We start from the raw sequence: 22,987 nt of genomic DNA on the forward strand, positions 1-22,987 counted from the left end.
CATGATCTCACGGTTCGTGGGTTTGAGCCCCACATCAGGCTCTGTGCTGACAGCTCAGAGCCTGGAGCCTGCTTCAGATTCTGTGTCTCCCTCTCTCTCTCTGCCCCTCCCCTGCTCATTAGCTGTCACTCTCTGTCTCTCAATAAAAAATAAATGTAAAAAAAAAAAGTATTTTCCAGTTAGTCAAAAGTCTTAACGTCAATAACCCCATCTCAAATTCTCTTTAACTTCAACTCGTCTGCCTCATAAGAGAAACAAGGTTTTCATTTCTCCCTCTCTTGTTAATTACACTTATTTCCTGTCTTCCTTCGGGAGTCCCATTTTTCTGAGCACTCTTTGTAGCAATCATACTTTTATTATTGTCATCTGTATTGGCTTTAAACCTATTGGAATGAGCATCTGCTGTGTCAGGTGTGATGTCCTGGCAGCTGAGCATGGAGACTTCCATCTTAATCAGGAGGGTAGGGCATGCAGGTAGGAAAAGTGGGAGTGTGTTGTCTTGTTTAAAGATAAATACACATCCATGTACTCTATGTAAATTACTATAAATTACAGTAACTTAGTTTGCTTTCTGCTAAAATTATAACTGAACTGGATTATTTTAGAAGTCCAGTTACCTTGGAGTTTATTTAAACTAAGAGGAAAAAGTCATGATGTTTTCATGCAATACATACTTGATTCTTTAGCAATTGTTACTAATAAGAAAAAATTACAGAATGCTGCACTTGGGATCCACAAAAAACACCAGCATTTTGGATTGTACATAGTTTAAAGAAATGTGACAAATACTTTTTGAAATTCTGTAGTAGCCGATACAGAGACATGCCTTAGGTGAGCAGAGGAATGTATGAAAGAAAGAGAAATATCACACTGGAACTACTTAATTTCTTTAATATTCCTGAACAAGAGAAGCAACATTGAATTTCCGTACTGATTACACATCTTCTATATGATACCTTGGCTTAAATCTGAGGGTAGAAGTTATAACTCTCCTCTTTTTGGTAAAAAAACTGCATGGTATGCTTGGATGACTTTCCCCCTGGATTTTACCTGGGAGAAGGCTTTTCAATTTTTTATTTAAAAGGACTAGGTTTGGCACTTTTGTAATGAAATCACAAATGTATGTAGTTCTTGGGATCTCAGGATGAGTTATATTCTTTTTTTTAAGTTTATTTATTTTTGTGAGAGAGAAAGAGAGAGCAGGAGAGGAGCAGAGAAAGAGGAAGAGAGAGGATCCCAAGCAAACTCCACACTGTCAGCACAGAGCTCAAGTTCAGGACTCAAACTCATGAACTGTGAGATCTTGACCTGAGCTGAAATCAAGAGTTGGACACTTAACCAACCTAGCCACCCAGGTGCGCCAGGACAATTCATATTCTTTATAGCATGTACTGGCACTCCTGATACAGAATAGGCTGGTGAAAACTATTACCTCAGATTTCTCCAGTTAATTTTTTGCAGCAGTTTGTGTAACCATGTTATTCATGTTGGTCTCCAATGTCATTACCCCAATCACCATTTCTGCATGAATACTGTGAACCTTGTTTACATGGAAAATTAAATCCAATTCATAGACAGTTTCAGAAAACTTGCCTAATGTTTCCTGGAACCTTGAGTTCCAGGGACATTATGAAAGATTTTTAGAAGGCAAGGAGGGATGGGTTTGGTGGTCAGATCTGGATATATATGGTAAAGAAATCCACAAATCATGAGCTTCTTGTATGATTGAATTCGATCTAAAATGTCAAGTTCACTCTGAAGAGTCTACACAGAAGACAAACTATAATGTTGCATAATGTCTATAAATCAGTTTGTTGTCTGATCCTCCAATTAACAATCCTCCTTCTATGAGATCACAAATATTTTCATGTCTCTGAGATACCACATGGAATGTTTCGATGATGATTGATGTTGTATGTCTTGAACTCAGGACTTGTAAGCAGGAGTTTTGCTCAGAGCTGTCTTGATGGTTCAGAAGATGTGTTTAATACCTTTGGTTGTCATCATTAACTATATTAATTACTGAGAGGTATGATTACTGGCTTGGCGCTAAGAAACATCACTTCTTATTAGAATGGCTGATGTCAGAGTTGACTACTTGTTCACCTTATATACAGGAGGTTTTTAGATGACCCTCCTTTATGGTATTTTACAGCTTAGTATTTTACATTCCCTTGTTTATTGACCTAAAAACATCATATGTAACGTTTGAAGCAAAGATGAAAGCACACTTTTTTTTAAATCACACATCCTCCGTTTTTAGTCACAGAACTCTTTAAATTAAATCATTAGCATATGCAAACACTTCTTTTCCCAAAGTGGTTTTTCTGCTCTGCAATTATTATGTTGTTTTGGGTAAGATAAATAAACCCAACATTAAAACATTAGACACTGAAATGAGAAACAGTAGCATTGTCATTATAAAGTATTAGGGAGCCATTAAAACCATGAACAACCACAAACCGTCTCCCTGTGGCTCCTAGCGGGGCGTGTTGAGCAAAGCCATGCCCCATGGCACTACTCTAGCGTCTGCTTGTGCACTCTGGGTGTTAAAAGTTTTCTGCTGGGATTGGCTGGCCAGGCCGCTTAGCTCGGGGTGGGTGGGAGAGAGAGGCTTCTGCTTTCTTTTGTTCTGATCAAAACAATGCACTTTCTCCAGCTGTGAGGTCAAATTTCCAGCCCTTTCATAAAATTAAATTGTCTGCTTTGTCTAATACTGTTCCAGGCAGTTCTGTTTTCAGGCAGACAGCACCGCCTTGGGAAAGCCACCCATGTGGGAAACATGCATGTGGGTTGGCTTTGGGGCAAGCAGGCAGTCATTCTGGGGACCCCGGATGCTAACATGACATGCAGAGTTTGGTCACTAGGTTTGAGTAGATGGCTTGTCACTCTTAAGAAGATTTCTCTCCATGGCAAGGGAATATTTCTTAGTCAGCACATGGGATTCTTAAAAAGAGGTTGGAAATACCAGCCTTGCTGTGTTTTGGCTTCTCACCAGATTGTGAAGGAAGATCACGACTTCTCTTACTCAGATGGATCTTAAAATCTCTCATTATGGATAGCAGAGTGCATTTTTGTTTTCTTGAGTGTTTGTTGTTACTGTTTTCTGTCTTTTAGCATTTCTGAGTTGCTCTGACTTGGCAACTCTCAGACAGACATACGAACCCCAAATAATCGTATTGAGAAATGCAAAAATTATGGAGCAAGAAGCTATTGGATTTCCATAAGTAAGCAAATATATCCTAAGAGCTCATGGGTGAAAATTGCTTTTTATTTAATGAGTCATTTTTATTGGAAGGTAATGATTATGTCCAGGCCATAAATATAGTGTAAATTTCCTTCAGTGGACATTAAAAAGATGACTTTCAATTGGAAGCAGCTCTAAAGGCTTAAGAATATTGAGGCTACAAAATTCCAAACCTATGGCTTCTGCACTGTATGCGTATGAAGAAATGAATGAAACCCAGCAAGAACTCATGTACAGGAACAGATGTTTATGACCGGGCAGCAGCAATTTTAAGAGAACACACAATGGTGTAATGATGAAGGGTTTTAAAAGAATTGTTGCATGTGTCATCTTATTTTATTGTTTCAGGACCCTGTGAGTGATCTGCCCTCTCCCCATTTTATAAGTGAGAAAACTGAGGCACCAGGGGTGGGGGCATTTATTGACTTTCCCAAATACCTCCTCTTCCCAAAATGTCATACTGCCTCTTGTTTTATGAAGGTGTAAGTTTTAGGACTGGCACCTTGAGCAATTTGTCTTTAAAGTCTGAAAATATTTTTCTTTCAGGAGCATTCATCTAGGAGCAAGAGTTATTGCTGGTAGTTAGACTTCCTTGTCGGTAGAGGATAATTTTTTAAAATTCTGCTGCGTTCCACCTATACCTGGGAAATAAAAAGTGTCGTCTGGTTATTTTAGACCCTGTTTAGACTATGTATTCTGTATATTGTCTGCAGTGACTCTGTTCAGCTGCTCAGAGAGCAAATGGTAGAACTTTTCCAGTTGATTTTCATGCTACCAAAATATCTAGCTGGCTGTTTCCAACTAGCTCTGTGAGGTCAGCTGGTTTTGTTCGAGTTGCTGAGCATGCCTGGGATGTGTGTGTGCAGGTCCCGCTGTTCACACACTGGCAGTACTTTACCTTTGTTCAAGGCTAGCTATGCACTTATCTTATTCCTTCTTGATCATAAGCTCCTTGAAGGCAGGACTTATTTCTCTAAATAAATATGCATGATTGTGTCTTGTGCCTTTCTCAGTCAGAACTTGACATATGACCACTGCTCTATAGGTGCTTTTTTTTTTTTTTTACTGTAAAGAAGAGAAGTCTTTTTTTTTCTCTTAAGTTTATTCATTTATTTTGAGAGAGACAGAGACAGCATGAGTCAGGGAGGGACAGAGAGAGATGGAGAGACAGAATCCCAAGCAGGCTCCACGCTGGCAGCACAGAACCTGATGCAGGGCTAGGACTCAAGAAACCAGGAAATCATGACCTGAGCTGAATCAAGAGTCAGACACTTACCTGATGGAGCCATTTAGGTGCCCTTCAAGTAGGTAGTTTTGAAAGGAGGAAAAGTAGGAAGGACTGGCTGGGTATATGTAGCTGTCACTCTTTGTCTCTGTCTCATTCCTTTCCAAAGATTGGATAGATGGAGACATGTTTCCTAGGCATCAGCTTCACCTCTGAGCATGTGGGGATTTGTTCCATTACCTTCTTTGTTCTTCTGTGGTTCAAAGCTTTGAATAATGTATGTGTAGACAAAGGAAATTGAGATACAGATGATGTATGTGGAGCTTTCTGTCAAATACTGGAGTTTGAGGTTTATTTTTTTCCCAGCCACTTAAGGTAATGACAAAAATAATGATCATAGCTTACATTTAAAAAATGTATTTGACTTTCAGTGATTTCCAGTATATCTCATTGAGCCCCTAGTAAGTAACTTATGGCTTCTTCCTTCCTGTGCTAATGGAGCCAACAAAGTGTCCTCAGAACTGCCCCTCACGTTCTTAGAAATGTGGTGATCTCAAGATTTCCAGTGCTTTCTGGTCACCTGGCTTGTTCTTCTCTTAAAATGTGTTTAATGGCCAGTTCTTAGGCTAATTCTTTGTATTCCTATTTTCGGAAAGACTTTGTCCTCAACATACTTATTATCTTTCTTCTCTTCTTTCAACCAGGCCCCATAATCTGGTTACTGGTAAGTTCTGCTCACCAAGCAGCTCACCCTTCAGCAGGTGCTGCCTCCCAGAGCCTGTTTGGAACTTTGGGTTCATTTCAGGCAACAGGTTTTCATATAAGATGTTCCATGCTTTTTTGACTATGCCAAGAGCCTCGAATTTCACTACTCTCTTAAAGAATTTGTGAATATATTCATCTTCAAGTCCTTCAGATTCTGTTTTATATGCATTGACCTCTTTTGGTATTTCTTTGCAAAAGTACTTTGGTGTTTTTCCAAGTTAGGTCTTTGGATTTTCCACCCCTCTCCTCTGTAGGCAATGCTTTTCTGACTTTTTAAAAGAATATTCTATCTTCTCGGGGTGCCTGGGTGGCTCAGTTGGTTGAGTATCCGACCTCGGCTCAGGTTATAATCTCACAGTTGAGTTCAAGCCCCGTGTTGGGCTCTGTGCTGGTGGCTCAGAGCCAGGAGCCTGCTTTGAATTCTCTGTCTCCCTCTCTATCTGCCCCACCCTGCTCATATTCCGTCTCTGTCTCAAAAATAAACGTTCAAAAAAATTTTTTTTTAATTCCATCTTCTTTTTCATTCAGTCTTCTCATTCACTAAGAAATATTCTGCCTTTCTTCTTGAAAAAGGATAGTGTTTAGCTGATGGCACAACTAGATAATTTATACTAAATGAGTTATTTTGTATACAGCACAGAGCACAGTGTTCCTATTTCTTATATATTTATCAAACTTCCACATGGAAGGAATGTATTGGGCATTATGGATGCTCGCTCAGTAGCGCCTGCTCTGATACTGCCAGACACTCATAAATTTAAATATAGAAGTATTCAGTTATGCAGCATTTCTGTATTTACCAAGCCATGGTTTCATTTTTTCTTCTGGCAGGTAGCACACTTCACTTCTGGTGGAGTTACCCGGTTGGATGGGGCCAGGAACACGGTCCCCATGAATAAGAAATCATCTCTTTTGTACCCATCAGGCAGTTCGAAGACTATTTGGTAGTAATCCAGATCAAGGGGGATTATTCTGTCTTTGCCTTTGTCAAAATCACTTCACTGGACTGTATTTGAGGGAAAAAACCCTGAAACTTTGCGTTAGGACTGTTCATTTTCTGATAGCTGGGAGACTTTTAAGGATAAATAAGAGAGAGATGTGCAGGTCAGTTGGCTTTGGTGTCCACATCTGTCTGTATTCAGGGTCAGAATCTTCACAGATGTGATCAAAAATATCCTAAATACTAGCGAAAAAAATCAAGCTTTTTTCATTGAGGTTTGACTTTTATGTTTGCTACCATTCCAGAATTGCTAGAATGACTAGAGCAGGGTCTTTGGCGTAGAAGCATATAGGCATCTTCATTCGATTCACATGAGGAAGAAGCTCAACAAGAATCAGACTAGGTTTTGGAAAATTGATGTCCTGGAGTGGGGCTGTGAGGGTAGGTGGGGTTGAAGGCCAGCTTGAAGAGACTGGCTAGGTCATTAACTGGAAAAACATTTAAAGGAATTAACTGCGAGGGACAAGATGGATAATGCTATTGTTTGGTAATGTTGTTGGGTTGTATGCCATCATGTAATCAGATTGTGTGTGTGTGTGTGTAGGTTTGTATGTTTAAGGAAGCTGACTACATGGTGAGGTTCTGTTCTCAAGATAATTTGTGTTAAATTTTATAAAAGAGATTCTGTGTAGAAAACATTAAATTTAAAAGCAAAAGTCAGTGCACCTGTCACATAAAACTGTCTTACCTTCAAAATCCCCATTTGTGGTTAACTTTTGATATTTACAGTGCATCTCACTAATGCCTGGAGCAAACAGTTTGGAGCTGGTACATGAACATTTCCACTTGCTCTGTGGCCTTCAGCATTTTGTGGTCCTTAATCGGTTCTGTATGCCCGTCATCCTCTTTAGGCTAAACTCAGCTATCTGCTTGATCTGTCAACTGTAGTTTACACAGCTGCTTCTTTTCTTCTTTTCTTGAGATCCTCTTGGTGGTGCTTCGGTCTTTGGTTTAGTAGTTAGAATTCTTCTGTAGGTTATAAAAGATACAGAGTCACATTTTCACAAGTGGATGGTATAAAACAGACTCCCACTGCATGCCCTTGTTTCCTAGCTGACTTCTCACTGTCAGTGAGCTGCTGATGGGATATTGTCCTTAGGGCAACCTTGGGATTTTCCGGCTTTCGAGTATGTTTCTGTTTTGTTTAGAACCTAACATAAAATGAACCATTCTTAATTTTATCTATTTATTTTGAGAGAGAATGAAGGGCAGAGGGCAGGTGCATGGGGAGTGGCAGAGTAAAAGGGAGAGAGAAGGAGAGAATCCCAAGCAGGTGCCGCACTGCCAGCGCAGAGCCCAGTGTGGGGCTTGAAGCCACGAACCACGAGATTGTGACGTGAGCCTAAATCAAGAGTCGAATACCCAACCAAATGAGTCACCCAGGTACCCCTAAAATTAACCATTTTAATGTTCTCAGTTCATTGGCATTTAGTACATTTATAATATTGGACAACTGCCGCCTCAGTCTAGTTCCAAACCTCCTATTCCCCACTTTCTCCAGCACCTGGCGACCACTGGTGTATTTTCTATCTTCTGTTTTCACTTTTTATAAGCATAGAGTGTAGCCATATTAAAGAACAGGATACAACATGATTCAATTACCTCAGTGTTAAAAGAGAAGGTGGGATCTTAGGGACTGGGATTTCTTTTATGTTACCATAAATCGAGGAAGTGAGTTTGAAGAATAAAACCTCATCTTGATTTATCTTCCCTTTAGTAATAAAAGAAAGATGTTAATTTTCTAAAGCACCTTTGATCTGACTTTTAAACAAGTAAACCCATATATTTTTGTTCAAGCAGATAGGCAGCTAGCTGAAAGATAATTAATTGATGAACTATTCTTTCATTTTAAAATTGTAAATTTTCTTTGGTGAATCCTAGTGACAGTCTGGGAAATTGATGGATTGATCTCCCATTTGAAGTACCCTGTCCCATTTTTTTTTTCTTTAAGGGAAATATTTTTGAAGCATCAAATATTCATTATGGGAAGGTGAAGGTACGAGTTATTAAAAAGGGAAGGAAGGAAACATGAAATGCCATTTTTTTCTCAAAACATTGGAGTTTGTGTCCTTTCAGCAGAAGTTTTGCTTTTTGAGTTTTTGTTGCTTCTTCATTGTAGTACTGGTTACATTCGGATGGCCGGATCTCATAAAATGCCAGAATATCAAGGAGAAAGTTGAACTCTTTGTCTCGAATCAATTGCAAAATATGTTAGGAGAAAGCAGACTCCCCCCAAATGCCTCATGTTAAGCAGCAGGAGCTAGGTTTCCCTTTGATTCCAGATTTTAATATCAACTTCCAGTTTTTAAGAGTAAAAAGAGGTGGCTTCCCACGTATTTTTAATTTCCACAAGTTTGAAAGTTGCAAGAGTCTTGCCTGGCCCTTACAAGGGGATTTCAGAGCTGGGATTTAAAACATAAAAATGACTGAAATTCTTCATGGGGAGGGGTGTCAACTTGAGTGTCATTTTTCAGAAGAAGCAGTATTTTCTTCAGTTTTCATTTGGTCAGTCTGGTTGTTATTAAAGTGATAAAGTGATAAAGCACCTTTTCAGGCGCTCTTTCCCAGAAGGGCATCTTTCGTTTTGAGTGGGGAAGACCAGTATGAGCTCCTGCCTCACAACCGGGACCCGGAAGAGTTTAACTGCCAAGTTCCTCCATTCCGCCCTAGTGTCATTGGTTCTAATTTTTTGCCACCACTGACAGAATTGCCACCAAGTCTATCTGCCTCCAACTTGGTGTTTTCCTTTTTGAAACAACAACAACAACAAACTACTTTCTGGAGGGTTTTTTTTTTTCTTCTTCAGGTTTTGCTAATCTCAAGATAGCCATAGTTTGATGACCTTTTTTTTGTATGTATCCAGAAAGGTGTTCATGGACACCCTAGATCACAGGTCAGGATCTACTATTTCAAATGACTGCACTGGTTCAGTGTTTCTTAGAATGGTCTTCCATGAGTCAGCAGTGGCGGGTTGGGGGGCCAAGCACTTGCACTGTAAGCCAGATGACTTACTTTAAGTCAGATGATCCTGTTACAGGGGAAGTGCACATCACACATTGGGAAACACCATCCTATCCTATTGAAGTCATTTGGGGCCTTGCTTTGTCATCCAGCATATTTATTGTCCCTCCCAGTTTTGAGTCATGTGAAAATTTGGTGAGATGTCTGTGACCTAATCCCAGTCATTAGGAAAAATGTTGACAGATACAAGACCAAATTCAGAGCCCTGAGGCAAGCCACTGGAGACTTCTCTCCAGGTTGACATTGCCTTGTGTGTACTGAAATTCAATCAGTTTTAACCCCCCTTTTCCCAGCTTGTCATTCAGCCCACATTTTCCCTGTCTTGTCCTCTGGGATCTCATGAGAGATTTTGTCAGATGCCTTGCTGACAGCCAACTATGCTAGATCTACAGAATTTTCCCCACCCAACTAGTTCAGCAGACACATTTTTTTTTAAAGGAAAGAAGAAAAGAGATGGAAAAATAATATATTTAAACAGGAAAAGAAAAAGAAGATTAATTTGGTCAGTTATCCCTTGTTTGTTTGATCCAAAGATACAAATTTGAACCAGAACTTTGTTTTGGGTATTTTCCCTGGAACATTCAGTTTATCAGTTACTTCCCAGGAGTCACTGCAGCCTGACAAAGAAACACACATGCATTTTACGGAGAGGTTTCCCCTCCCCACAGGAACATGTGCAGACATAAGTGTGACAAGTTATTAGTGCCGGCCTCCCTCTTTATGTGACTGGAAGTGGGGGGTGGGCATCTTTAACCTGGGAAGTGGGGGATGGGCATCTTTAACCCTGCAGGGGTTATTCTGGGGAAGGGTACAGAGATGAGCATATTCCAGTAAAAATCTCAGAATGCTTAAAACTGGTCATCCCTGACTTTCTGTTTTTGTTGTCGTTGTATTATTTATTTTTAAGAGAGAGAGAGTGCACGTGAGCAAGCACAATTGTGGAGGGGCGAAGGGGAGAGGGGGACAGAGGATCCAAAGCGGGCTCCATGCTGACAGTGGAGAGCCTGGTGTGGGACTGGAACTGGAGAACCACGAGGTCATCACCAGAGCTGAAGTCAGAGGCTTAATGGTCTGAGCCACCCAGGTGGTCCCATCTCACTTTCTTACCTGAATGCTCCCTCCTTCCGTTATTGCTAAGTGCTCTGATACTTTATCTGCCTCTCTTGTGCAGCAGGGAGGAAACAGGTAGAGAGTTGCTGCCTGAAAGAGAAAGGGAAATCCTGTAGCTCGTTTGAATGACAAAATTATATTTCTGAAAGAGTTTATTCCTGGAAAAGGGAAAGGGGGTAGTAGGAATCTGCGTATCTCTGAATTTTGACTGTGAAATCGCAGAAAAGAACTTTGACTCACCGACTGGTTTAAGCTATTCCTCCTGGAGCCCTGACCCCTTGATGTGGTGATTCATTGTGAAAATCTGAAGGAAGCTGAATTTAAGCACAGCAAAAGCTGGACTTGGAGGCATCGGGGAGATCAGCCCCTGCCATCATCCCTCGAAAATTAAGAGTTCAAAAGCATTGCCCTTCTGATGTATAGATTTAAAAAGTGGGGAAAGCAAATTAATGATATTCAAAAGGAATTTAAAGCGGAATTAATCAGCACATTGGAAGACACCGGTAACTGTTTATGGATGTGCTAATGTAGAAAAACCAGCATTGGTTTTGTCTGGAGGAAGGTGTGGTTTGGGGAGAGGGTCTTCTTCTCTAGCTAATTAAAACGGACTTGTCTGTAAATTTAGTTATTCATAAAGCTTGCTTCCATGGAGCTGCTATGTCTCTAATAGGATGGGATGGTTGGGTTTCCGTAAATGTGGGTCAGCCATGTGATTGAGTGACCCAGATTTCTACAGACACCCAGAAGACAGAGCAGAGAGAGGAACTGCCAGCTCCAGGCTGCACAGCACAGCCTGGGGGTGCACCGAGCACTCCCTCCGAGTGCTGAGAGCAGACCTTGAACCTGAATGTTCTCACTCAGAAATCATGTTGTAGTTTCCTCCTAAGAAAGCAGCACCTACCACCAGGTCTTCCTGTTTATTCTCAATCACGTTTCCTTCTAAATTCATGAGGGATCTTGTGAGCATTTAAATGATGGTAGCATCTTTATTGGCTGTGGCTAGAGCTGGGATAGCTGGCAGCATGGGGAGTGGGCTTGTGTCCCCAGTGTCCCTTGGTGGAGGGTCTGGAAGTGGACTCCTGCTGATTTTAGACAGCTCATCACATTAGCAGTTTATTGTCTCTCTGTACATTTTCTCTATAATGTAGCAACTGTTTTCACTGCGTGATCAGCCAGATTTTTTTGTTGTTATAAATTAAGTTCAGGATTGCATACTAAATGTGGAAAAACTAGAAAGCATAAAAAATGAAAAGAAAAATAAGAAAATTAGAAAGTGAGAAAAGAAAATGCATTCTTACTGCTACTGTTCAGAGATAAACATTCTTGTTATTCTGAGGTAATGAGCAAGAAGATGGTTTTCTTCAGTGGTTAAAGAAGGGGTTCCACACTGGGTGTTACATGGAAGTGTTGAGTTACTGTATTATACATCTGTAACTAACACCACACTGTACTAACTGGAGTTTAAATAAACTAACTGGAGTTTAAATAAAAACTTTTAAAAGGTGGGGGAAGGAGGCTCTGAGACCAGCTACTTGGATTGAAATCCCACCTCTGCTGCTGCTCAGCTGTGGGACTTGGGAAAACTAATTGATGCCTCTGTAGCTCAGTTTATTCTTTGATAAAATAGGGATGCCTTCCTCTAGACAATGCCTTGATACACTTGAAAGACTTTGAACCCAGTGAACGCTGAATACATGTTGGAAAAGACACAGAATGAATGCTTAGGTAGGGTATTTCCCATGCTGTGCGTGGTTGTTTATGTATCTGGTCCCTAGTCAATTGCCTCCAGCAACACTGAAAACATAATGCAGCTTGTTTAGCCCAGTGCATGCAAAGTACCATGTAAGTATTAGTTACTATTATTGACTGGCACATTATTGGTATTCATTAGATGTTTGTAGAGTGAATGGATGTCAGTCACTGGCCTTCGGTAGTTTAAACTTGAGAGAGAAGAAAGAGAAGATTTATGAAACAATAAATAGTGAGCCAGTTGGTATCCAGTTTGAGAGGAGAGCTTTCAGGGAACTGTTCCTTTTGGGAAGTTTCTTTGTTGTGTTCATTGGATTAAACTGTTTCCATTACGTCCTGACAGGAACCAGATCTGGAACCAGATCATTCCATCGCAGAGTGGAAAATATGCTATGGTGTTATTCATTTAACCTTTCCATTTTTTCTCCAAGCATTTCCTCAGTGCTTATGGAGTGGCAGGAACTATGTCAGATTCAGCAGATCCAAAACCACTGGCAAGAAGAGGACACAGTCTTGATAGCAAAACTCAAAGGGGATTTATAATGTGCTGTGAGCCATCAGTGCCCTGGGTGTGGGAACTTGTGTGTGTGTATGTGTGCACGCACGCTCACATGCATGTGTGTGTGTGTGTGTGTGTGTGTGTGTGTGTGTTGGAGTTAGGGGTATCAGAGCATTTGTCCCTCCCCCACCCCAGAAGTTCATGTTGGAGCCAAGTCCGAATAAGGGAGAATAAGGGACCAGGTGTTAGCTTCACATGCTAGACTGGGCTCATTCTAAACCAAGGACGGAAGATTAGCATTTGCAAAGATTGAGCAGAGAAAGTTTGGAAGATGAGTTTGCATCCTTAAATTCAGTATGAACAGACTTTTAAAATGAGAAGGGGTATGGGTCTTCACATTTAATGCTGACTGGGATTGGTAGCCGTTGAATGATTGTTAAGCAGAGTGTGACATGATGAGAAAACTAGCCAAAAACCATGTATGTGTGGAGTAGGGGGATGGAGTGGAGTCAGGAAGACTAGTAGGAAATCCAGAAAGAAGGGGCTGGAGTAAGGGTGGGGTGAAGGAACTGATTGTGAGGTAGGACACAGCCAAAGGATGTGTGTGGTGTGTGTGTGTGTGTGTGTGTGTGTGTGTGTGTGTGTGTGTGTGTTAGGGTGGGGGAGGGGCGGGGAGGGGCGATTAAAAAGAAACTGCTAACGGTTCTCAACCTTGGGCGTGTCCTGATGGGCATGGGATGGTGAGACTTTTTATTTAGATTAAAAATGGAGGAGAAAGGTCAAGGCTAAGGTGGGAAGATAATGTACTCGTGGATTGTGACAAGCCTCTGAGGTACCGGAGGGAGCTTCTAAACAGGAACAGCGTTAGAGGAGTGACTAGTGTAGAGGCAGTGCTAGAGAGCACGGATTTCTTCATGCAGATGATCTCCTTTTAGTTGGATCAATATATTATCTCTTGATTTTTCCTCATTAAGTAGCTTCGGGAGTTACCAGCTTACATTAAGTTCTGTCTTCTTAGAGTAATTGCCCTGTCAATAAAGAACCATGGTATGCCGTCCTTGTTTTAAATACTGTACAAAGATCTTCTCTGGTGAAGGGAATTAATCTGAACAACTAATTTTCATTTTTGGGCTTTTTGCCAGACTATTCGAGGCAGCTTTTAGAAGCAGAGAGAAATAGATGAGCACTGACTATAGTTTTTGATGCTTTGGCTCCAAGCTGATAAGGTAATGAAATTTTTATGATTTCAGCATGGTTTTGTGGATGTGTCACAATTATTTATCTGTTTTTTTTTTTTTTTTTTTTAAGTAAAGGAAATGCCAGTTCTGAGAGAGAGAGTAAACTGTGCTCTCACCTTGTAGCTGCTGGATCTGGTGCTGTCCTTAAACCCCAGCACTGGGTCAGGTCATTTTAATACACTCTTCTGGGGAGATGCCTGCCGATGTCCTGACCCTCAGTGGGTGGGTGGAAGGTAATACTTGCTGCCCATTTGTTCTAGAGTGCTTAGTGCCCCCATTCAAGATATTTCCTGGAAGAGAAAGGGTGGGTAAGCAAAATTCAGAAAAATGAAAACGGGACTATAACTCAGTTCTTACCTATCATGAAGTTACAGATTTCAGATATGGCAGGGTAGAGAATTGAGTTCATGTTTCAAGACAGCATTTATTTAGGACTTATTTTTATGTACCAGCTATTCTGGGAAGTTTCCTGCTTGGGGGATAAGAGGTTGCGTATGTGAAATAAGAGGGCCTAGGAATTTTGGAAGGACTGGAAGGATTAATAGGCTGAAGAAGACTTACTTTCCTGCGGAAGGTGGGTTTCCAAACAAATACATGCAAAGCAACAAACATGTAGTGTAACAGAAGTATATCCAGGATAGTTTGGGGGTTCAGAGCATAACTGCCTGTAAAGTGCTAAGAAATCAGCAGGAATGCTCTTTGGGTAGTCTATGTGCTCCTTTACCTTGTTTGAGCCAGATGGTGAACTTGTTGAAGGTCATGTCCCTTTCCCTGAACTGGACTTTGTGTTTTATCTGTGCTTCTTCAAATGCATTTCTGCTTTGGCTTTGTATTATATTTTTCAGTTAGGCATCTTTTCTCCCCCACTATCCTGGAGCAAGATTCCTATCTGTTCAATTTTCTGTTCCTTGACATGCCCAGCAAGTACATAGTAACATATGAAATTTTTCTTCTTATTCTGTCATTGGCAAAGATGTTTATATTAGTCCCACTTTTATAGATAAGAAAATTAAAAATCAGAGCATTGGGAACTTTTCCCAGAGTGTCTTAGTTTGTCTCTCATATCAGAATAACGTAGACTGGGTGACTTAGACAACAGAAATTTATTTTCTCACCGTTCTGGAAGCTGGAAATCTGAGATCAGGGTGTCAGTATGATCAGGTTCTGGTGTGAGCCCTCTTTCTGGTTTGTCTTCTCTGTATGTGCTCACATGGCAGGGTGAGGAAGGGTGATAGAGAGGAAGCAAGCTTTCTCCTGTCTCTTATTCTCCTAGCATCTCTTCCCATGGGGCTCCACCCTCTTGACCTAATTATCTCCCGAAGTCCCATCTCCAGATACCGTCCCACTGGGGATTAGGGTATCCGCATATGAATTTTGAGAGGACAGTCAGTCCATAGCACAGGGTCATACAGCTAGTTAAGTATAAGCCAAGACCAAATCCAGATCTGGCTTTAACTCTTAGGCTCTTTTCACTGACCTGCCCCATTTACTGGCATCATCATAGTCAGAGAGAGGTGTGGGCCTGTCCTGTGGAAGCTCCATGAACAAAGAAAGGGCCAGTGCACATAGGAGCCCATACTATCTTAGCTTGGGTTTCCCAGAATCTGAAATCAGTGAGGTTATTTGAGGGGAGTGAAGAGTGCTGGTTTGGGGAGGGAAGAAGAATTTAAGAAAGGAAGGCAGCCAGTAAAGGACATTACTAGCCATTGACCACAGTGAACAACTAGTGCTGATTCTGAAGGGAAACTCTGGGAAATGGCATAAAACACATTTCAGAATTATTCTGTTCAAGGGGTGAGGGAGAGGTCTTGAGGTGCCATGTTCATTGAGTCATTAGATGGGGGCTGCTGGGGCATGGGGGATATTAATTGCCTAGCACATTGAATCTGCTGGAAGGTGGCACTGTGGCTTAATTAGTTCCAGAAAAAGCCCTCAGACCCAGAGATGTAGCGGGAAGTCATCCAAAGAATTCTTAGATGGCTAGGTCACTAGGTTATCAGTGGGGGTACCAACAGTATCTCTTTTTCTGCCGCTTTCCTTGCATGGATCCGAAATCATAGATGTGTTCTTTAGGCTCTTGGTTTTTGCCATAAGGGATATAACAGTAGTGGCTAGCTACTGTTCCCTAGCCTGAAATTGGACTGAAATTATGCCACCCCTTTGAATGCTCACAACCTCACAAAGCAAGTTATTCCTTTCTTGTTTCATAAGTTAGAAAAGAGTGGACCCAAAAGTCTAGCTTGGGAGAGAAGGTTTACATACAGGGAAAGTGAAATAAATATAGATTTAAATAATAAAGATTCCTGGTATTAGAAGTCAGAACATGCTAAAGTGTCAAATGCATGGTAGGTAATAAAAACAAGTATTTAGTGAGTTTTATGAATGTGACAGTATTGGCAAAGCACTTTATAATAATTTAATCCACACAGTAGCAGTTAGAAGTGACTACTATTACTTCTCCCTTTTCCTGATGATGAAATCAGCACAGAGATGTTAAATGCCAATGATCACACATTAGTAAGCGTCAGAGTAAATGTCAGGACTGTTTATTCCCAGTGCTAGTCTCTTAAATCCTCTGGAATTACAGCAGTGTAACACCCTGAGATATTAAACTTTGGAGTTTTTCTTTTTCTCTCTGTCTAATGTATGGTCTTTCTGACCAGCTGGTGGTCTTCACATTGCCATGTGGAGAATTAAGGGCATTCTAGGCAGGGAGCAGAGGAAGCAGGAGGCATGTCCATAGAAAAGCAAAGAAAGCAAAGAGGAAAAAAGCTATTTTTTTATTTCCAAAATAGGCTTTTGAAGTTCACATCAAAAAATGACAGTTTTAAAAGAAAAGTTTTTGATCTTAAGAGCTAAGTTTTGTTGGGGGAAGAAAAGGCTCCTGAGAATAAAAAATGAAGGTCTCTGAAAAAGCTGGCCCCGGAGTTTCTGCCACAAAAATAGATTGGAAAGGGGCTGGATGGAGGTTTAGGGGCTTTTCCCCTCCCTCAGTCCTTCCAAGACTCGCTGAGGCTCCTTGAGCTAGAGGAGGAGAGTGAGCCAGGCCTTGAGCATGGAGGAGGGGTCTGGAGTCTGCAGTGATGGGGCTGGACCCTCAAAGAAAGAAGAGCTAAGTGTGGAGAGTGTACCAAGCACCAGCCATAGCCATCTCTGGGAGCCAAGCCCAAGTGTACTCTCTTTCACCTTTGAAATGCGTGCATGTGTCATGTGTGCCAAGGAGCTATGGGGGCTGCTCACTACTGCTTCTTGGGCCTTCACTAATGGCTTGAATGCATGTTGCTTCTGAGTCATCCCCTAGAATCAATATTCCTTCCCTAGCTCCTGAGATTCCCCTGAGCCTTGATTTGAACCACCCATTTGGACATTGCCCTTTTCAAGACCCAGGGTACTTAAAACCTCACAAGGGACACATAGTTCCTACCTGTTTAGCACTGATTATATTTCAAAAGGAGAAGTGCAGCATATTCTAAGATGGCTTCTGGTAGAAAATGGACCAAAGCAGGACTTTGAGGGATGGATAGGAGCAGAGGGACTAAACGGGGAAGGGGGGCTTTTGAGGAGGTGGAACAGAGGGACCAAAGGCATAGCATGATTAGTGCTATGGAAGTATTTATATCCTGTAGTTCTAGATTGAGGCTAGAATCTGGCATAGGGGGTCTTAAATGTGAGGTTAGGGTTTAGATTTTAGTTTCTGGGCACTGGGGGGCCTTGGAGGCTAAGTTTTGTTCATTTGTTGATAATGGCCTAATGACATCCTTTATGAAGCATTTTACCCAGACCTATGACTCACTTAATATTCAGACAATTCCAGAGGCTAAGTAACTGGTCTAGACTGCATTTCTAGGAAGAGCTAGAACCCAGGAGATTTGAATTCTGGTTTGACTATGTGAGACAAAATCTTGTGCCTTTTCATTTATACCAAGCATCCCTCTACGCCTCCACCACCCTTGGTAACGCGTGACTCACAAGTAGTCAGACTCCAGACTCTCTCCCAAGGGGACAGACTGCTGACAATCCCAGTGTGTTCCAGCAGCCTTGCCAATGAATGTAATTTGCCAACACCGCCATCCCCCGGAAGTTGTTCCAGCCTGCTTGTTCCCAGGTGGTGTGGCCCCTCATTCTCCTCATTTCAGTTTTGACTGAAAAGTGAAATCTTGTCAGTTGCCCATAAGCTTTGGACCCAAGGCTGTGGACATACAGTTCTTTATCTCGATATCTTAGTTTCTGGGTCTATGCTTTGTAAAAAAAAACGGAGTGTGTTAATTTCTCTTTTCATTTCTTCAGAGTAACGTAGTTACAATGGAGGACAATTTGTATGCTTAACTATAAGTTCTTATTATTTATATGTGGTTTAGATCTGTATTCTGTCAGCTCATTAATTTGTCTACTTTCTGTTCAGTTAATGACAAATGTGGGCTATGCAAATGTTTGACATTCAAAACAGACAGCTCGGCAGTTTTGTGCTTTTAGATCATTTGTTCACTCCATCTTGGAGATTTATCTAAATTAGCATGACAGTGACTGCATTTCCTTCCACTTGTACCTGTCCTTGCTGGAATTTTCCTTAGTACCTCAGAGGGAGTAATGGGACCTGTTAACATCAACAGGCTTTGCGATCGGCAGGACAAGTGTGCTAGTACTCTTCATAGATGAGGGGTACACAGCACACAGAACCTTCCAGTGGAAATATTGCTTTCCAGTGGAATGGGGGTGCTTGCTTGGAATGTCCAATTGTGTCCATTCGATTGGCATTCAGCATCATATTCAAGTTGGAAGTAACTCAGACTTCTACCATCAGATAATCCTACTCTTTTTTTTTTAGTTTATTGTCAAATTGGTTTCCATACAACGCCCAGTGCTCTTCCCCACAAGTGCCCTCCTCCATCACCACCACCTCTTTTCCCCCCACCCCCTTCAGCCCTCAGTTCATTTTCAGTATTCAGTAGTCTTTCAAGTTTTGCGTCCCTCTCTCTCCCCAACTCTCTTTCCCTTTTCCCCTCCTCCCTGGTCCTCCATTAGGTTTCTCCTGGTCTCCTGTTAGACCTATGAGTGCAAACATATGGTATCTGTCCTTCTCTGCCTGACTTATTTCGCTTTGCATGACACCCTTGAGGTCCATCCACTTTGCTACAAATGGCCATATGTCATTCTTTCTCATTGCCATGTAATACTCCATTGTATATATATATATACACCACATTTTCTTGATCCACTCATCAGGTGATGGACATGTTTTGGCTCTTTCCATGTTTTGGCTATTATTGACAGTGCTGCTATGAACATTGGAGTACATGTGCTCCTATATATCAGCACTTCTGTATCCCTAGGGTAAATCCCTAGCAGTGCTATTGCTGGGTCATAAGGGAGTTCTATTGATAGTTTTTGGAGGAACCTCCACACTGTTTTCCAGAGCAGCTGTACCAGTTTACATTCCCACCAACAGTGTAGGAGGGTGCCTGTCTCTCCACACCCTCGCCAGCATCTGTAGTCTCTTGATTTGTTCATTTTAGCCACTCTGACTGGCGTGAGGTGGTATCTCAGCATGGTTTTGATTTGTGTTTCCCTGATGATGAGTGATGTTGAGCATTGTTTCATGTGCCTGTAGGCCATCTGGATGTCCTCTTTGGAGAAGTGTCTGTTTATGTCTTCTGCCCATTTCTTCACTGGGTTATTTGTTTTGTGGGTGTGGAGTTTGGTGAGTTCCTTGTAGATTTTGGATACTAGCCCTGTATCAGATAATCCTACTCTTATCTCTCCTCCCTTCTACTTTCTCTTATCTTGTCCTTCCTCCCAACCCACACACTATATTCCAGTCAAATTAAGCCATGTTAATTTTCCAGAATGTTCCATGTATTTTTTTCACCTCTAAGCATCTGCACATGTTGCTATGCTTGCTGTTATTAATAATAACTATAGTAATGACAATGAAGACTATGACATATTGAGTCCTAAGTTCTTTACTCACATTTTCTTATTAAGTATTATTATTTTCTCATTTAAGAACAAATTTCTAGCTGATTCTAAGGCTGTTCTCCCTGCCTCCACTGTGTTTCTCCCTAGTCACCTGGGTGATCACTATTTATCTTTGGGACTCAGTATTCTGCCTTGCCACCCCTTGCCACACACACAGTCTTTACACCAGCCTATCCCTTATTGTAGCATGATGCACACCGTGTTGTGTTGGCCAGCTTATCTGGCTAGCTGCTTTACTAGAGTCATGGACCGCATCTCTCTTGTTTGGTATTGTGTTTCCAGGCTCAGTGTAGTGCCAGATCATCCCTGCTCAGTAAAGGTGGCATGGATGACTGAAAGTGATTTGGCACATATTGAAGGAGAATGCGCCACAGCTAATTTGAGATTGTGACTCTTGAAGTCCCTCCCTCCAATCCCATAGAGGCTGATCAATAAATATTTGTTGACCAACTGAATGAGTCTGATGAAGATGAATCTGAGCAATCTGTGACAGGAGCTTTCAGGACCTGGCAGTACCAGAGGTGGCCAGGGAGATACCGGGGGCTCTGATCCCATTCCTCAGTTGCTAATGGGCCATCTTTTCTTTGGCTGTGAGTTCGGTGGGAGTCTGGTGGTGACTTCCTGTTACCTGAATGGAACCTAAATATCCGAATTATGCCAGTGAAGAACAAATTACTTATGCATTTGCTACTTCCTTTCTAGCTGGGCTTATACCATTAGAGACAGATGGAAGAACCCTATGCAAGGCAGACCTCATCTGATTTGGTGTGTGCATGTGTCATGTGTTGTGTGCGTTTATGCTCATAGGTTTGTCTGTGGGGACCGGCAAGGGGTTCTGTTTTGCCACCAGCCTCTCAGGGAAAGGCCTCGCTGTCATCACAGTGAAACATGTGGCATCAAAGCAGCAGCGGCAATTATGCCACCATTTGGATGTCTGTGCTATGGCAGCATCTGCTGATGCTTTGAGACTCTTCTGCCAGGTTTTGCCTGCCAATCCACCCAAACCATATGTTCTCATCAGCAGTAACACCCACGTCCCCAAGTCTTTCAGGGGCGAGGCATCATAGATCAATGACCGACATCCCAGTCTCCCAGTCGGGATAAGCACAGCTTGTGCTTTGCTTGGCTTTGATAACAGAGGGGAGGGGAGGGGATGCATTGCAATTTTGGTTTCAGAAATAATAGGTATTAAAAATAATGTTGAATTTACTTCGGCTCCACAATAATTGATAGTGTAATTTACAGATTAATTAATGACAAAGAGTGGAGCATTTTTCCAAGGACTGATCTACTGGCTTGTTGTAGTGAGAAGTGTCACTAAAGCAGAATAACATTGAAGGACTTCACGTAGAAGCAGTGGCAGAAGAGAGTTTCTTTGCTTCCGGTTGGGGGAGGATTCTACTTTCTATGGGCACCTGCACATGAGTTTTATATGCTACTGACTTGTTATCTTGCAGTATTTCAGGAATTGCTGTTGGTTGCTTTCTAGTTGTTTAAGATGTATATGTCTTACTTTCTACCCCATCTTCCTCCTAAAAAAGTGATAAGCCTGTTAAGGTATGTGCTACGTATTTTCTTCCTTTCTGCTCTTAGGTACTTGTACAGCATTGGGCTGAGGAAGTACCCAGTAAGACATGCATTGGAAGAATAACATTGACAAATAAGATTCATTTAGGAGGCATTATAGTAGGGTAAGTCACCAACAGATTATAAAAAGTTAAGCTTTTATTGCATGATCTACATGGAGAAGGAATGAAAGCAGAAAACTTTTTTATTCAGATTCAGTTGGCAATCTTTCTAGAGTCTCTTGGGTGATCTGCAATTAATAAAAAAGAAGATTTTTTAAGGTTTTTTCTTTAATATATATGCCATAGAGTATTTGTACCTACCTATATTGATAAAGGCTATTAGAATCTTTAGAAGGAGTAAAAAGCTTTTAGTACTTTTCTACTTCTCCCCAGTTTTTGAAATTAAAGCACAATAAATATATCTCTAGAATTTAGCTCTCATCAGGGCGTGGATGTTGTGTTTTGTTTTTCTAGCACCCTCATTGGCCAGAAGGGTGCTGCCTGGCACATAGTATGTATTGAGTGTTTGCTGGATGCATGACTTAACCCAAAATCCTTTCTAAAATGTGGTAAGAGTGGTATACATAACAGGTTTTGTACTTAGTTTAATGCTATTAATAAAAAGATCTTCAATAGTACTACATACTTTTTCTCTATAATTTCCCTACATATGTCCCTACATATAAAATCCTTTACTAAAGTCTTTTTTTTTGTCTCTATAAAACTAAGACTTAGAGTTTAAGGAGACACTTGAACTGTGTGATATATTGACGTTTCCCAGCACTTAGAGTCCCACCTGTCACCTCATGGGTGCTCAGTAAATATTCATTGAAGCATTGCAGCCCGTCCGATTGACTGTCAGTTCTCTTGTATACATGGACCTTTATGCTCATTAGTATTTAGAAAATAAGACTACACAAGTAGGCCCAGGCCTTTGACACTAGCTTTACTTTTTACTTATAGTTGCTAGGAGTCCTGGATTCCAGCTTTACCATATTTTTGGCTATTCTACAAAGATGCTCGTTTTTTTTTTTTTAATGCCTTCTTTTTCCTCCTGACTTCGCATCCTTATGACACAGATTCAATGTCACCTTCTCTGGTTCTGGGCATTCTTGACTCCTAGTTTCTCCTTCAGGGGGAATATTTAACCAACCACACTGTTGTATATACTCACCTGGGTGTCTCTCCCTTTAGATGTTGAGCACAGCCCAAGGAGATTAGCTTTTTCACCTTTATATCCATTCCTGTCTCCCGTCCCTGACAGCCATCGCAGCCTAACACGTAGTCAGTCCCTGGTACATTTGAGGCACTGTAAGTGTTTATAGAAGGAATGGGTGATGGCTTCCCTAACATACAAGAGTAGGTTTAAATCTGAGGTGCATCTAATAAATCTGAGGGGCAACGGAGCACATCCATGAGCCAGGTATTTTACAGTTCCCATCCCATTTCATTCTCAAAAACTCTGTGACATGAGTATGATCACAAATCCACTCTACTTCTGAGGAAGTGGAGACGTTGGAGGTACTGCGTATAGTGTTGGAGTGCCAGTGCTTTGTTTACTTATCTACACCCTTGTCACCCCACCTGCT

At 41.4% G+C, this 22,987-nt stretch overlaps 1 protein-coding gene across 2 annotated transcripts in view; it reads left to right on the forward strand.

Moving 5' to 3' along the window:
• FAT3 (FAT atypical cadherin 3) overlaps positions 1–22,987 on the forward strand; it is a 525,182-nt gene that overhangs the window by 18,317 nt on the left and 483,878 nt on the right. The gene's annotated exons all lie outside the window — the stretch shown is intronic.

Source organism: Suricata suricatta, chromosome 11 (genome assembly GCF_006229205.1).
Source record: "Suricata suricatta isolate VVHF042 chromosome 11, meerkat_22Aug2017_6uvM2_HiC, whole genome shotgun sequence".
Classification (NCBI taxonomy): Eukaryota; Metazoa; Chordata; class Mammalia; order Carnivora; family Herpestidae; genus Suricata; species Suricata suricatta.